The sequence below is a fragment of the Chlamydotis macqueenii genome, chromosome 1 (assembly GCF_036417535.1).
Source record: "Chlamydotis macqueenii isolate bChlMac1 chromosome 1, bChlMac1.mat, whole genome shotgun sequence".
Lineage (NCBI taxonomy): Eukaryota > Metazoa > Chordata > Aves > Otidiformes > Otididae > Chlamydotis > Chlamydotis macqueenii.
Window position 1 is genome coordinate 17569346 of NC_141556.1, and position 15017 is coordinate 17584362.

The window sequence follows — 15017 nt, forward strand, 5'->3', positions numbered from 1 at the left end:
AGTTGTAGCATCTACGGGTATTATTTTTCAGTTTTAAATACGTGATAGTAAGTGCCGTGTGAATGTTTAGAGTCCAAGTGTACAGCCTAATATTTTCTGCTGCCAGGACGCCTTTTTGTTTAGTAGCACTCAGCTGACTGCTGTATTGCCAGCTCACCAGTAGGCTGATGTGGTTGAAATAAGTCACAGGCTCAGGCTCATTCGATACACTGCAAAGCAGACAGGTGAGATGCGTACTGTTTACAGTGCCCTGGTATCCTACTTTACCTATTTTTGTGTGAGGAAAACGTCATTGTTACCAAAATATCTTAAGGTTTATCATGGAAAATAAATGCAAATTAAAGCATATAATCCTACCATGTAAAATGCAAAACAGTTGCAAAGATTTATGAAAGGTATAGGAAAAGCAAACAATAACACTGATTGATGGAATTTGACAAAACTGGCAAGTTGGTTTACTATCTCACTGCTGAAATAGGTTTTTCTCCTACTTCCTGTTGCCCTCTGCTCCTTGGCAGTGTCTGTTAGTTTTCTTCAGATTGGCCCAGTGAGGGGGCTGATGAGTACCACAGCCAGTGCAAGGGGGAGAGAATGAGAGAGCAGAGCTGTGATTTGAACCGTAGTGTTAAATCAGAATGATTGCTTGTCCTTTTCCAGCTCATTTACCATCTTTTCCTAAGAAGATTTTCTTTCGTGGTAGATAGTACATTTCTCAGGTTGCATCTGTTAGACAAACTTCAACAGAGAGCACCCGTTGCTAGTAGAACCTACTGGCTTGTGCCTCTGTTCCTGCAGTCCTGCAAGTGGGTCCAGAAAAATGTATTTAATTTTTCTTCTTCATCCAGGAGGTTGATGCTTCCATTGATCAAAATAAACATTATTTCATTTTTCTGGAGAATGTTTATCTTCATTAGACCAGGTATTATCACATGTACCTGACCAGCCATTTGCATAGTTTCCTTCTTCAAGGAGGACTGAAGTTTATTTTCCCTCTCTTTGACTTATTGTTAATTTTTTATTGTCACGTATCTCATGTTGGACCTCATATACTCTATTGACCAATATGGTAACAGGCATCTTCATTTCCCATTTATTTATTGGTATCATTTACGTAGCTCATTACTAGCTTTTGATCAAGGGGATTTTGTTTAAAAGTAGACATCTAGTGTTATATTTTAATGAACATCACTGGTATGATTTTTCTGTTGTAGTTTAGCCCTGCATCCTCTGCCTAGATCCAAGTGGAGACCTTGCAGGATTCCCTGGGCTGACGTTCTCAGCTCCGGAGGCACTGCTATGCTGAGGTGCAAAATACAAGCTGCCCATATAGCCGCATGCATGACACCTTGAAGTACTTCCATTGGAAGAACAGTCCAGGCATTTTTCAGATATGACATGTAAATGTATTGAACTGTGTTACAGGCAAGAGCAATATAAAGCATTCTGATCTGACAACCAATTCAATCAATTTGTCACTGAAGAAGTAGGCAGTCAGCTCTGACACATGACTGAGCACAGAGCAAACTCCAAAGAGAGTAGTGGTGCCATTCAGGTCTTCCAAGTGCCAGTAAAGAAAGGTGAACCCAAAGCCATAACCAAACCCCTTGAACCACACCATGAAGAGCACTGAGCTATACTGGATACTCCACAGCAGTTTGATTAGTTCCCAAAACCTGAAAGACTGCGACTGGCTCATACTGGTAGGAGTGTTATTGGAAGATTCATTGGAAGCATTTCTGCCCACCTGTGAGATTTCTAGCTCTTTTCCCTTATTTTCATCTTGCTTGAAGCGTGCGTAGTGAAATCGAAACTGGGTGGCCACAATTAATTCCGTCGTCATCAGAACACCAAAACCAATGAAAACTATCCTGTAGTTCTTGTCTTCAGGAGCTTCACATCTTTGACCTTCAGTGCTAACTTCTGTATGGGTATAGTCAATGCCAAGTCCCACAGAGCACATGCCTACCCCCCAGCTCAGAGAGCCCCACGTATGCTGCAATCCATACCGGTCCCTGTGTTTGCCAAGGCACTGCAGAATTACGGTGTCCACAGTAGTAACAGAGGAAGCACTGAAAAATTCTCCTATTATGACAACTAGTAGAATTAGTCGAAAAATGGCTCCTACTTCTTGTTGGTCATGAACATGTTGGTCAGAAGGCATCGGCTTTGTGGTGACAGCAGCTGGGGTGGTACTGACGGTCATGTTCCCTAGTGAGACTGGGCCAGTGATGGTGTTTTTCAACATAAAATGGGTACTGCTTTCCAATATAAACTCCGCATCATTGCTCTATGTAGGTAACAGGAATGTTATCTCAGGATTAGCTGTCTGTTTTTTCCAAAGCAGCTGGACTGGAAGTGAGCAGGTCTCCCCACGAACTTTTGGGGATGCAGTACTCACTGTAGTTAGCAGAGAAGACATTGAGGCATATAGCAAAACTGTTGCTAAAAGGCTGCTTGTGTTGGTGGGATGTGCTGGGGGAAGGCCCTTTGGTACACATCTTAAGGTAGCTGGTCTAACAAATCCAGTCCCCAGGTTAAATAAAACCCAGCATAAAAGTGAAAAGAGGAGGACGATATTCCCTTTCTTGAAGTGATCTGGCACCACTCCCCAGAAGGTAGCACTGCAAAAATCAATAGAATACCTGATGCCCACCGGATGTCCACTCTGACTGCGTGACGTACCCAGCTGCCTGTAATGCACAGGGGCAGAGTGCACCATATGCAGAATAGAAGAAAAAATAAAAGATCTTTGAGATCAGAAGATCATTGTTTATTTTGACGCAGTGCTTTTCTAACCAATCTAGCTCTTTGTCTGGGACAGTTGTTGTCTCCGTCGAAGGGGATTCAGTCTGGGTTGGCAATTCTTGATCCTTGGAAATACCATTGAAAGGGTCAACAAGTACATACTTTCTCTTCTGTTCTTCTTCACCATTGGTTTAAATGGTAACCTTACCATCAGCTGCCATGGTTTACCACAGGCATCCAATATCTGATGCACTCTCAAGAAACTAGGGCTACTGGTGGTGGTTACACTCCAGCCACGGGGCCAAGCTTCTGGAGATGAGGGCTGGCATCCTAACAAGGTCACCGCTCAGCCACCATGAGTGTCAGAGGACCTCAGGAAGAGCACAGCTTGTGACCACCTGGCTCAGGTGAAGAGCAGCATTACTCCTCCCCCTCCTTCTTGACTGACCTTGGCGTCTGCAGCCATTCCTCTCACCAGAAATTCTTCATAATCGGCAGGCAGACACCTCTCAGGATCTCTTCACATCTCATCTCCTCTCCACTTCTTGCAGCTGGATTGGGCTGAGTTGGGCCCAGACGACTGCCCAGCAGGAGGCCAGAGGGTGAGGCCTGCAATGCCCACAAGGCTCGTGCCTCTCCCTCTCTGCCCCTGCTTCAGCTTCTTCATATCTTCTTCCTTTTTTTTTTTTTTTTTTTTTATGATTTCCCTTCTTAAATAAGTTATCGCAGAGGCGTTATCAGGGAACATTCTGCCACCAGTTGGCTCAGCCCTGGCCAGCAGCGGGTCCACCCTGGGCCCGGAGAGTCTGTTGGACAAAGGGGAAAACTTTCAGCAGCTTCTTGCAGAAGCTGCTGCCATAGCCCCCTCTCACCAAACAAAACCAACACATGTTTGGAGGTGCTGAGGAGCCAAAAATCATATTGACGCTCGTTAAAAACTGCAGAAGCACAGGTTTCTTTTTATCCAAATGGAAAAGTAGAGGTATAACTCTACAGACGTACTGAAATAAATAATTAATAAAGTAACACCACCGCTTGCTGCCCTCCCCCCCCCCCAAAAAAAAAGTGCAGAAGAGAAAAGAGAGGGGAAAAAAAGATTGCATGTAATAGTGTTGTTTGGCTGGCTGCCAGTCATTGAATTTTAAGAAATGTTCAAAAATGCACTTATAGTTTTTTCCTCTGTTTCCATTTTTTACATAGAATCAATTAGAGATTTTGATTCCCTGAACATGAGAAGGATTTAAGTCTGATTTTCGGTAGAGTTGTCTTGTGATTAGTATTTAAAAAAAAAAAAAAAATCAATTAAAGTTGAAACAGAAGTGCATTTCTCAACAGACACTGGAGGATCTGTTCAAGAAGGTATTATTACTACTCTGGTCTCAATCAAAGCCTTAAGCCACATGAGACAAGAGACTCAAAATACATCTACTGAAGGCAGATTTAATTTTTCATGGCCAGGAATATTTTTATGGCAGTTCTAACATCTTTTTTTTCCTTAGTGAGTCCATGATATTAAGTAGACAATTTTCCCATCCTTTTCTTCAGCAGGAGTGTAAGACCTCTCACAGTCCCAGTGGTCTGGTGTTTTTTTGTTTTTTTTTTTTTTTATACAAAATGTGATTCGGACCATAAAGATTCTCAAAACAGGTTGGATTAAGTGGACAACAACAAACACTCAGAGTGAGAGCATAAGAGTAGGAAAGGTATATACCCTCCCATCTTCTACTACGCAGAAGCTTTATTAAATCTCTGTAATATATATTTTTAAAATGCCCATTGAATGTTATTAAATATTTATCTAATTATTTTAAAATATACTGTTTAAAACATCTTGTGGAAGTGTGTTTTTGCAATTTCTTTTTGCAGTGTGAAAAGAAATTCTCCTCCTTGGATTTAACAAAAGGTTCTTTTGATTTCACTTCTACTTATTGCTTTGATTATGAGAAATTGGGTCAAATCATTCTTTATTCTTTTCCCCCATCACTTATTTCAAAAACTGTTTTCTGTCTCTATATGTAGTCACTCATTTTCCAAGCTGAAAATATCTGTGCTTATAGAAGCCATTTCATGCACTTTTTGTGCTTATCTTTCTTTTCTGTATTCTTTATAGTTTTACTATAAATTTTGTTTCTGTCATATACTAAGTGGAAACGTCTTCAAGAGGCAAGCATTCATAGTGTGAGATGAAGTTATTTTCTGTTTCTTTTCTTATTTCTGTGTTTATAATTTCTCCTGCCTTTTCTCCTGTTGAATACAAGTGCTTTCAGGTAACTCTTCGTAGTTACTCCAGCTTGTCTGTCTTAGTAGTTAATGTCAAGGACAACATCAGAGATGTATACTTTGCAGTTTTTCCCTTTGTGTATATATCCAAACTGAATTTCATTTGCCATTTTATTATTCAGTGACTTCACAGCTTTCTACAACTTTTTGCAGCCAGCTTTATCTTTTACCAGTAAAAGCTATCCTGAATAGTTTTGCATCTCTGCCAAACTATTCATTTTCAGGATCACTTGGTAAGTTAGTGAGCAACACAGATCCTATTCTGTTATTTTTGTCCTTTTATTTAATGAACACTTTCTCTCTTGTTGAATAACAACTTATTTTTAGAGTCTTGCTAAAAGTGTCTGAACATCTGAATTTTTAATATCCAATTGCTAACACGTGGGTAGGATCATGTCTTTAAGATTTCTAGACAGTTGTCAATTTGATTGAAACTGGCCAGTGGATTAAAAGTTTTTGGAGTAGAGGAGACAGGTGTAGTGGGATATAACCTTTCCTGCCTAGGCATAAGATGTGAATGTGAAAATTTAATTTTCTTAAGAAATAAAGGTAAAAATGCTGTGTGACTTGGTAGTGACTCTTCCTGTCCACCTGCTGTATACTGTCAGGGAAACCAGCTCCTGCATTCAAAAGCATCAGCAGCCTCTGGAGCCTGTACTCAGATCACGCCTCTCCTTTTGATTCTGCTACCTCATGTTTTCTCTTGGGGATTCTTTTTTTAACTTCCTACCTGAGAGCTAGAATTTACTGTCCTACTGTCTGCTGAACCCAGCCTTGATCTTACCACACTGTCACTATAGTTCAAGAACCCCTTTTCAGATTATTTTCTTTAAAAGTAAATCTAAAAGTATTATTTAAATCAAATTTAATTCTTGGACACCATAGGAAAATGTGAACACGTGAGAGAAGGACTGTTACTTGCAAGACTGTCCATCTAAACATGTTTCTGTTTAAAGAAAATGTCCTTATTCTAACTCTGCCTTTTTTGGGAAGTTTCTAGATCCTTTTGTGTTCAGCGAGTCAGTATTTTCTCTTTTGCCAATAGACTCCTGATACATACAACTTCTCTTCAACTTGAGCAATTGTCAAGTTTTTATACTTTTTGAATCTTTGTCCGGGAACTGAGTGTCATCACCATCTACACCTGAATAGTGATCTTCTGGGATAACTTTGTTGCCAAGGCAACCTCCCATTGACAAGAGTTGTGCTCATTAGGACTTTATTGTGGCAGGCAATTATATTTCAGTGGTATAGCACTGAAGTCAGTGACTTCTTATTGTTTATCTTGTGCTAACTGCAATCTGAAATAAGTTAAAATTCAAAGAAAAGAAGGTGACAATGTTAGTCAAAAAATGAACCTGACTACTTTATCTTGAACTATATATATAACTTTATGTACAGTCTTTAATGTGCGTAAGGATTATGTGCACAATCAAGAAAACCCAAGTTTCTTAAACCATAATTCAGCTTTTCAGTGTGATCTTAAAATACACTCATTTATATTTGTATAAGCTCTCTGATTTTCTTCTGGAAAAGAAGAAAACCAAATGCTGTTTGTAGAATTGTAATGATGTATGTATATGATTGGTACTTCTTTGTTGATCATCCAGGTGTAGTTTTTCAGTTGTTCTTACTTATTTTGCAGTTTCCTGTTGAGAGGCAGAGTTCCCAAATTCCCAGTGGAAGTAAACTAAGTGGGTCCTGTTCTGAGCTGCCACAGTCTTGCACAAAACATTGCACATATACAGATCCCAAGCTGTGATCTGCAGTCATGTATCCTCACCTTCCCCCATTGTATCTGCTGTGCTTTGCCTCAGCAACGATTTAGGGAAAAAAGTTTACTTCCTCCTTCTATCAAAAAAAAAAAATCAATTTTATACTTGTGCCAGCCCCTTATCTCTCCTTGGCATCTTGGCCATATCATTTAATACATGTCATCTGCTTAGCCCTGTCTTTGTTTTCATATTGTCACTTGGCCTTGGGGGAAGAATCAGCCCCGGCACTTTTGGTATCTCTGCTTGAATTCTGTGGTACAGCAGAGCAGGTTGGAGACCATGAGAGATGAGTACTGGATTACTTCTTGGGGGTAAATGTTTGTATAGTAGGTGTTTACCTGAAATTCATTAATATGTGCTTACACTAGCAATTGTAAAACTAACAGTAGCTCCATGTATGTGATGCTTAAATATGACTCGCTATAAAAATTGAACTTACCATCTAGCACAAATGCCTGCCTTTGAATGGGTTTGCATATTACTCACCACTGCAGGGCAATTTCTGAGTTTACAGGTCTGTTGGATGAACTCCGAGGTTCCTTGTCTCTGACCTTCCTGCTCGTGAGCTTACTGCAAACAGTGAAGACAGGGTTCAATTTGACATATAAATGAAAAAATATAGGTATCTTACTGTAAGCTTGTGATTGCTGTGTAGATATCTAAGCTTCCGTGATAGTTGATGGAGACCTGGTGAGTAAAGTCAGGGGAGCCAAGAGAGGGATTTGTTAGGGCTTAGAGTGGCTGGTTAGCTGAATCTCTTTTTAGGCTCCATTGAGCACGTTGACTGGATCTTCATTACCTATGTAATATACAGCATGCTTGTAGACACTTAAATTTGAAAATCCTAATCTCAAAATGGAAGCTCAGAGTTTCTGCAAAAAGTGGATGAAAATTCCTTTCATAATATTCAAAGGGACTTTTTTATCAAATTCAATTCTGGACCACTTTATCCATGTTTTTTTTTTTTTTTTTTTTTTTGTGTAAGTGTGGATTGCAAGTATGTTTGCCTATTGCTGATTTTTGTCCATTTTTCTTTGGTAGCTTTCATTAATGTTAGTAAGAATTAAATTTGTGTAAAAAATACGTGTAGCAATGCTATTTTGTGAGGAAGGTATTTAGACATTAAAAAAAACATAAAAAACCCATACATTTCTTCTTTAAGAAAAAAAAAATTTGTAATGAGGGTGGTGGAACACTGGAACAGGTTCCCAGAGAGGTGGTGGATGCCCCATCCCTGGAAACATTCAAGGCCAGGTCGGACGAGGTTCTTGCAGGGGGGTTGGACTGGATGACCTTTAGAGGTCCCTTACAACCCAAACCATTCTATGATTCTGTGAAAACAAAAGCTCAGTGATATGCATGGGGAAGCCTGTAGGGTTTTCTAGGTTCAAGTTCTTAAGGCAGCTTCCATTGCTCTTGAAATAGATGGTGATTTTTCTGTGTCTATTTAGCAACAGAGGAGTTGATTGTGAATGCAGAGAGGATGAGATAAAGTATGTTCTCTTATGCTAAACTGAAGTGAGTAGTCTCATTGTCTTCAGTAGAACAACTCATGAATTTAGTTAATTAAGCATATACTCTAAAGTGCTTTATTGATTAGGATCTTGATGCATGACTCTATAGGATGATAATCGAATGTTAGACACAGGCTAGAAAATAGTTTGATTTGCTTCTTTGCTACTTTGAAGTAGTCACTGTTTCTGGAGGAAGGTTTTATTAGAATTAATGTTGTTCTTAAAGACTAAAGTCCTAAAAAGAATCATGTTGCTGTACAAGAAAAGAGAAAATTGCCTTTCTCCCATGCACATATACTCTTTAATTTTGTGCATCTTTTAGATCCTGTACACATCAGACTTTCATAATACTTGTCTGTAATCTCAAAGGTAATTTTAACATGAGTATCTCTAGTCCACATATATTCCCTTAGTGTCTGAATTATGTTTATATTTGTAAAAATATTAAGAAGACTTATATTCTGAAAATAACTGTGTATAAATATTTATTGCATAGTATTCTATGGCCCAACCTAGTACACTGTGCATTCCACAATATTATATATTCCAGTATTAGCATGTTTCCTCTAATTTGTACCTAATGTTTGTATAGCCATTTTCATTTCAAATCATATACATTGAATTATAAAGGAGTACAGAATTCTAGTAATCTACTTTTATGCTATTCCTTTTCCCAAGTCTGAAAAAATAAGATTTATTTGGAGGAGAGCTTAAAATGTCTTTTGCGAGCAAAATAACAGCTAAGGCTGAAAGATTTCTGTTTGTATACATATGAAAAGTCAGGATTTCAGAGCAGGAAGCATTTTGGAAAATAGAGGCTGCTGACTCACCTGGTTCCATAGGATTTAGAGCTCTTTAAATAACTCCTTTTAAAATTTTTAAATAGCGTGAGCCTCATGTAGGAGTAGGATTGGGAAAGCCAAGACTAACCTGGAGTTGAATCTTGCGAGGGGTGTGAAGAGCAACAAGAAAGTTTGCAGATGATGCAAAACTGGGAGGGAGTGTCTGGTACTCCAGATGGGTGTTCAGAAGGATGACAGCACATCTTTAGCAGGCTGGAGAGCTGGGCAGAGAGCAATCTCATGAAGTTTAAAAAGGGGAAATTCAGAGTCCTGCATCTGTGGAGGAATAACGTGAAATGAAGATAAGGCAGCCAGACTCTCTTCAGCCTAGTGACAGAACAAGAGATATGGGCACACACTGAAAAACATGGAATTCCATGTGAACGCAAGAAAATACTTTTGTTGTGTGAGGGTTATCAAATGCTGGCTCAAGTTGCCTAGAGAGATTTGTGACATCTCCATCCTTGGAGGGATTCAGGAGCCATTGGGACCTGGTCCTAGACAACCCAGCTTAGGTGGCCCTGCTTTAGCACAATGGTTAGCTGGGATGGTCTTGGATGATCTCAGGAGGTCATTTCCGACTTAAACGATTCTGTGATTCAAATTTGTCATAATTTAAATGAGTATATATTAAGAGTAGCTGCTTCATATCTGTTGTGCTTGTGCAGATTGAAAAGTCAGGAACTGAGAATTTCACACATGGTTTTCAAAAGGGAGTTTCTTTGCAAGTGATTGGAAGATATGCGTCCACATTTGCTACTTGAGACATCTGAATGAAGCAACTACTAGTAGATATTTCTGCCTTTGCTTCCACATATGCTGTTGTCCGTTATTACAACTTTCCTTACACTAATCTCATGCTTTCCTCTCCCACAATGAGCTGAATCATGTAGAATGGCAAAGATGAATGTGTTTCTGGTAAGTGATCTGTTAGAATTTCCTTGGCATGCTGAACTGTCCATCCGTGCTATGATTTCACTGTTGCTTTGAGCTAATGCAACTTTTCTCTGTTGAGTAAGTTTTCACCTAAATCAGTTTAATGATCTTGCTCCCTACATGGCTACATAACCCTTTATGTTGGCATAAATTAAATTGTGTGTGTGCAAGGCAGTGAGCTAGGTGAAACTACCTTTCCAGCAGCAGCATAACACCTACGTTGTCCTAAAGCACCTGTGGAACTCCAGATGTGAAGGATTTCATAAAGCTGTCTTTGTACATGGACTTTATTTTTTTTTTCCTCTGTAGGAAATCTGCTTATATGGGAGAGATTTTGCATAGTCATATCTCCTCTTCATGTGGATATGTGGACAAGACCACAAGAAAGAAATACTCAAGGTCTTGTTCAAAAACCCTAGTACACTTTTGCTTTATTAATGTGCTTTATTATTATCCCAGATATTCAGTAGAGTAGGCTAGGTTAGTTAAATATGTCAGATTTTGATCTCTTTTGACTGTTTTTTCAACTACTGTTGAGTATGTGGCTGTTCTCTGAAAATGATGCTCTGCAGTTTCTGTTGATTGAATAGGTATTCTCTCAGTTGACTTAGGTCTGACTTAAGTCCTCTAAGTGATCACCTCCCATACTACCACTACCCAATGCTATGGAGATTTAGTTCTGTTATTTTCATAGCCTGACTCACACAGATTCATTTAAGTCAGATGCTTAAAATAAGTAATATCAGTGCTTCTGAAAAGTAGGTCATTCTCTACATACATTATTGTTAAGAGTTGTCACCTGTTTTAGTTCAGTTATTTCTGGGTTATCTCAATGAAATGGTTCCAGTGTCTGTGTAACATGCCATTTATTTTCAGTTATTAAATTTCACTTCATAACTACCAATATAACAATCTAAAACTAGTATGTGCAAGTCAAGGAAACTTCTTAATTTTAGCTCCACACAAGGAAAATTCTATAAACCAAATGATGACCGTAGTGATAGATAACCGTAAGTTTGTCTTCAGGGCAAATGTTCATGACAAGCTGATCTGTTGATGGAAAGTACCTTTGATGATGCATGAGGAAGCACAGATCCAAGCTATTGAGCGCTGTCAGCTGTGTGATTTTTACAGCCGCATGGATTTTACTTAGAGTGAGGACAGTAAGCTTCCTTCATTACTTTAAAAATAGATTGTTATTATTAGACCTTTAAATACTTTTGAAAAAAAATGTTCAAACCCATTGTAAGCATCATTTTATGCAATATGGCAAAATAATTGTCACTGTCTTTGCAGGGTGTTCAGTTAAAGTTGATTCAGTGTAAGTTATGCTTGTACGTTTCACCTTTTCTTCATTTAGGTACTAATTAAAAAAAAAAAAAAGAAAAGAAAATAAAGAAACAGGGGAAGCAGTCCATTACAAGCATTCTTATTTGAAACTTCTTTGAGCTTACAGATTCAGTTTTCTTCTACCCCTAATGTTCTTTACACATGAGAATTACTGGAAACAACACTATTGCATTCTGTTTGTGCTTGGCTTTGTGTCATGGATGCAGATACTCCCCTGAGTAGGCTGTGCGCAGGAATGTGGAGTCGGTGTATAGTTCACAGTTCCCGGGTCAAGGAGCTGGAGCACAACAGGAACTTTGCAGGGCACCCCTGCGATGCAGGATGGAGCTGCTCCTTCTTCCCACTGAGCCCTTCCTTGCTGAGCTTCACTTAGGTGTCTTAAGAGACAGCACTACAAATTCAAGTTTTTTAGTTTAGTATTTTAAAACTGGAATCTAATCAGTTCCCTTTTCTCAAGCTCCTGTTAGGTATGCAGGTCATTGGTGTTTGCCATTTGATTTTTTAAATTTTGTTTCTGATGTCTTATTGTTGTTAAAACCTGAACAAATGTAAAATAATCCTAACATGTTGTACAATTTTCTGGTTCCTTGTATCAAATTTATTAAAACATCCATAGCTAACACACCTTAATGCGCGAATGCGTGATGTTTCCAACTTTGAACAGTAAAAATTTAAAATCAAGTCAGAAATGTTTCTAGTGCATGTAAGATGAACAGTGGAATAAAAATGTAAGCATTTGTTACTTCTGTAAATGAACAAAAAAATTGGAAATAATACTGAATATATGGTTTATATTACTGTGCATAATACATTTCTGCATAGCAGAACTCCATCCAGGTAAGAAACAAAATAAATTACCATGAAATAGACTTGAACTTCAGAAATAAACAGTAGATACTGTTTTACAAAACAGGGCAGCCTTTCTACCGTATGTAATTAGTACATATTCATGACAAAATTCATCTATGTACTGCAGAACATTCTACTACACTGAAGAGTAGTAGGTTGAAGTGTGTAGATTAACCTGACTTGCTTCAAAGCAGACTATTTTAGTGACAAAGCTTTTAAGTGTCCTACATAGAAAAACTATTAAGCTTTCAAAATAATTTTTAACACTCTTCCACTGTGTGAAACATAGTACCTAAATTCAAACACAACATTGGAGCAGAAAGAGAGGACAAACTAGTATTCAACAAGCCCACTAAAATCCAGTAAAAATTGCTTCTTTATAGTAGCATAGATCGTATGCTTGTAGGGGGTTTATGAGATCTGTATAATTACTGGGTTGGGGTTTTTTTGTTGTTTTTTTTTTTTTTCTGGAAGGCACAACATTGTTAGAACTACATGAAATATTAAGATCCTTATCTTCTTTTGTCTCTCCAGTGCTTTATTTCCTGGTAATGATCACTTCTTCCTTAATATTCTGGCCTTTCTTGTTTTCCTGATACATGACAGTCTTGTGCTTTGCACTGCCACTTGCGTTGCCCTTGACTGTCTCTTTTGAGAGCTATTCTGCCCTTTCTTCCAGTCTCACAGGGGCTCTTGGTCCTTTTTCACTTCTCCTTTTCCATCCTGTTCATGGGTGATCTGAGGCTTTTCTACAACTTTGCTGTCAGCTTATGCTGATGATTTGCATATCTACTTTTTTTTCCCTGACCTGACTCCTTTAGTTATGATGTGCATTTCAGACTGTCTGTATGACAGTTCTCCCTAGATAGCTGATGACAATTACTGATACCAAGAATTCTTTTTCCTCCCAAAAGCTCTTCGTTCTCTTCTTTTGTAACTTTTTGTAGTAGGTCCTGCATAGGACTTTTTTGTTCAATGTATTTTTCTCTTACATTTTCCAGTCTATCTGTATTCTGCTTTCCCCTTACAGAGTTTCAAAAAGCCCAGTGCTTATTCTTGTTTTAACTTTTTGTCTAATATGAATGATACGAATCTCTTCAATTCAGATAGAATATGTAATTTGTTGCTTCTGTCATTACTCAGATCTTCCATCATTCAGTTCCTTCATTTTCCTACCATTTTTCTCTGTAAGTATTCTTGTGGTTATCCCAATTTAGTTGGTTTTTTTTTTTTTTCCCCTAGCAGTAGTTCAGGAATTATTGATCAAAAAACTCCAACTATTTCAAAGTGTGTGTAAATCTGTGCTAAATTTTAGCTGTTCTGTGCTTATTTGAATTAATATTTTTTTAGTGTGAAACTGAAATAATGCTACCTATGCTGCAGTTGTAGGTGAATATGAAGAGGTTCTAAAGTGATGCCTAACATGACATCGGTTATGGACAGTGATTTTCAAATTAAGCCTGATTTCAGCTGTCCTCTGGACTGTCTTTTGTAAGCGTTATTCTATTAAATCCTTGCCACCTTTGGCTGTTAAGTTTCGTTTCAAAATAACAAAGTCTTCCAGCATAGAAATCTTCCGTTTGGCACTGGTTTGGAAAGTAAGTTGTCTCTGGACAGGGTATAGAATGTGCACTAGAAAGTACAGTTTATGAAGTATTAGGTTATTGTAGTGGTCATTCTGATTAAGTATACAAATAAATTATTATTACTAATACCTGCACATTTTAAATTCATGAATTGATTTGATAGTAGTATCTCTTAATTATTTTTTTAATTTTGTCTAGTCTATTCACCTATTTGAAAAGATGTATCAATGAAAGAACATCGATTTCTATATTTAGCATTTTTGACCACACTCTGTTTTCACTGTGTGTTTAATAAAGAAGTTAAGAAACTTGTACACAGGAATCAGCGAGTAAGGTTCATTTCAGGTAACTCAGTTGTCTTCAACAGTGTTTCATAGGGTAGTAGTATTTTTCAATGAAGCTAAAAATCAAACTGAACTCTAAAGCACTCAAATCTAAGTGTAATGTCTGAATCACAACTTGAGCTGTGATACTATCATGACTTTGTAAACAATGAAAGAGTTTACAAATAAAACAGAAATAGCTGTTGTGGGAAACATATCTTTCAGAGACAGTGACTCCACGTCTGCTATTGCAGTTTTTAAAAGCCATGACTGTGATGGCAACTGAAGGAAGACGAATTTCAATTCAAGCTGGAGATGCATGGGTTAAATACTGGAACTGTATTGTTCCACAGTAGAGAGGGAAAAATAGGATTTTATTTCTATTTCTTAAAAAGTTTATTGTAAGAAATACTAGTGTTCTTTATATCGCTTTCTCCATTCGTATTAACCGTGATGTTTGAGAAATGCTGAGTTTAGAGTTCATGCAGTCAGGTAGAAGGTGGATTGTGTGTTGCCGGTGGCACAAGTTTGTCATTCATACATGCTGACAGAGGTTGCCAAAAATGCTTTTGAGAACTTCGTTTGAAGGTAGCTTATGAAATAAGTTAAGAAAATCATACTCTTTTTTTTTTTTTTTTTTAAGTGCCTCCACTCCAGTTGAACACTCCAAAACCAGTAATTCGTGAAGTTGAACAATACCATTTTCTCCAATGTTTACAGTGTGCTATATGCTCAGTGTAGCTGCTATTATTTTGAATGGTTGAATATTATTACACTAAGGATACTTCAGTCCATTTTAACAGAGTAGTAAAGTGCA

General features: G+C 38.0%; 1 protein-coding gene and 1 pseudogene across 1 annotated transcript in view; one reads left to right on the forward strand and one right to left on the reverse strand.

Moving 5' to 3' along the window:
• Positions 1–15017, forward strand: part of TBC1D22A (TBC1 domain family member 22A) — a 188114-nt gene that overhangs the window by 113263 nt on the left and 59834 nt on the right. The gene's annotated exons all lie outside the window — the stretch shown is intronic.
• On the reverse strand, positions 1176–2966 carry LOC104482399 (major facilitator superfamily domain-containing protein 6 pseudogene; annotated as a pseudogene).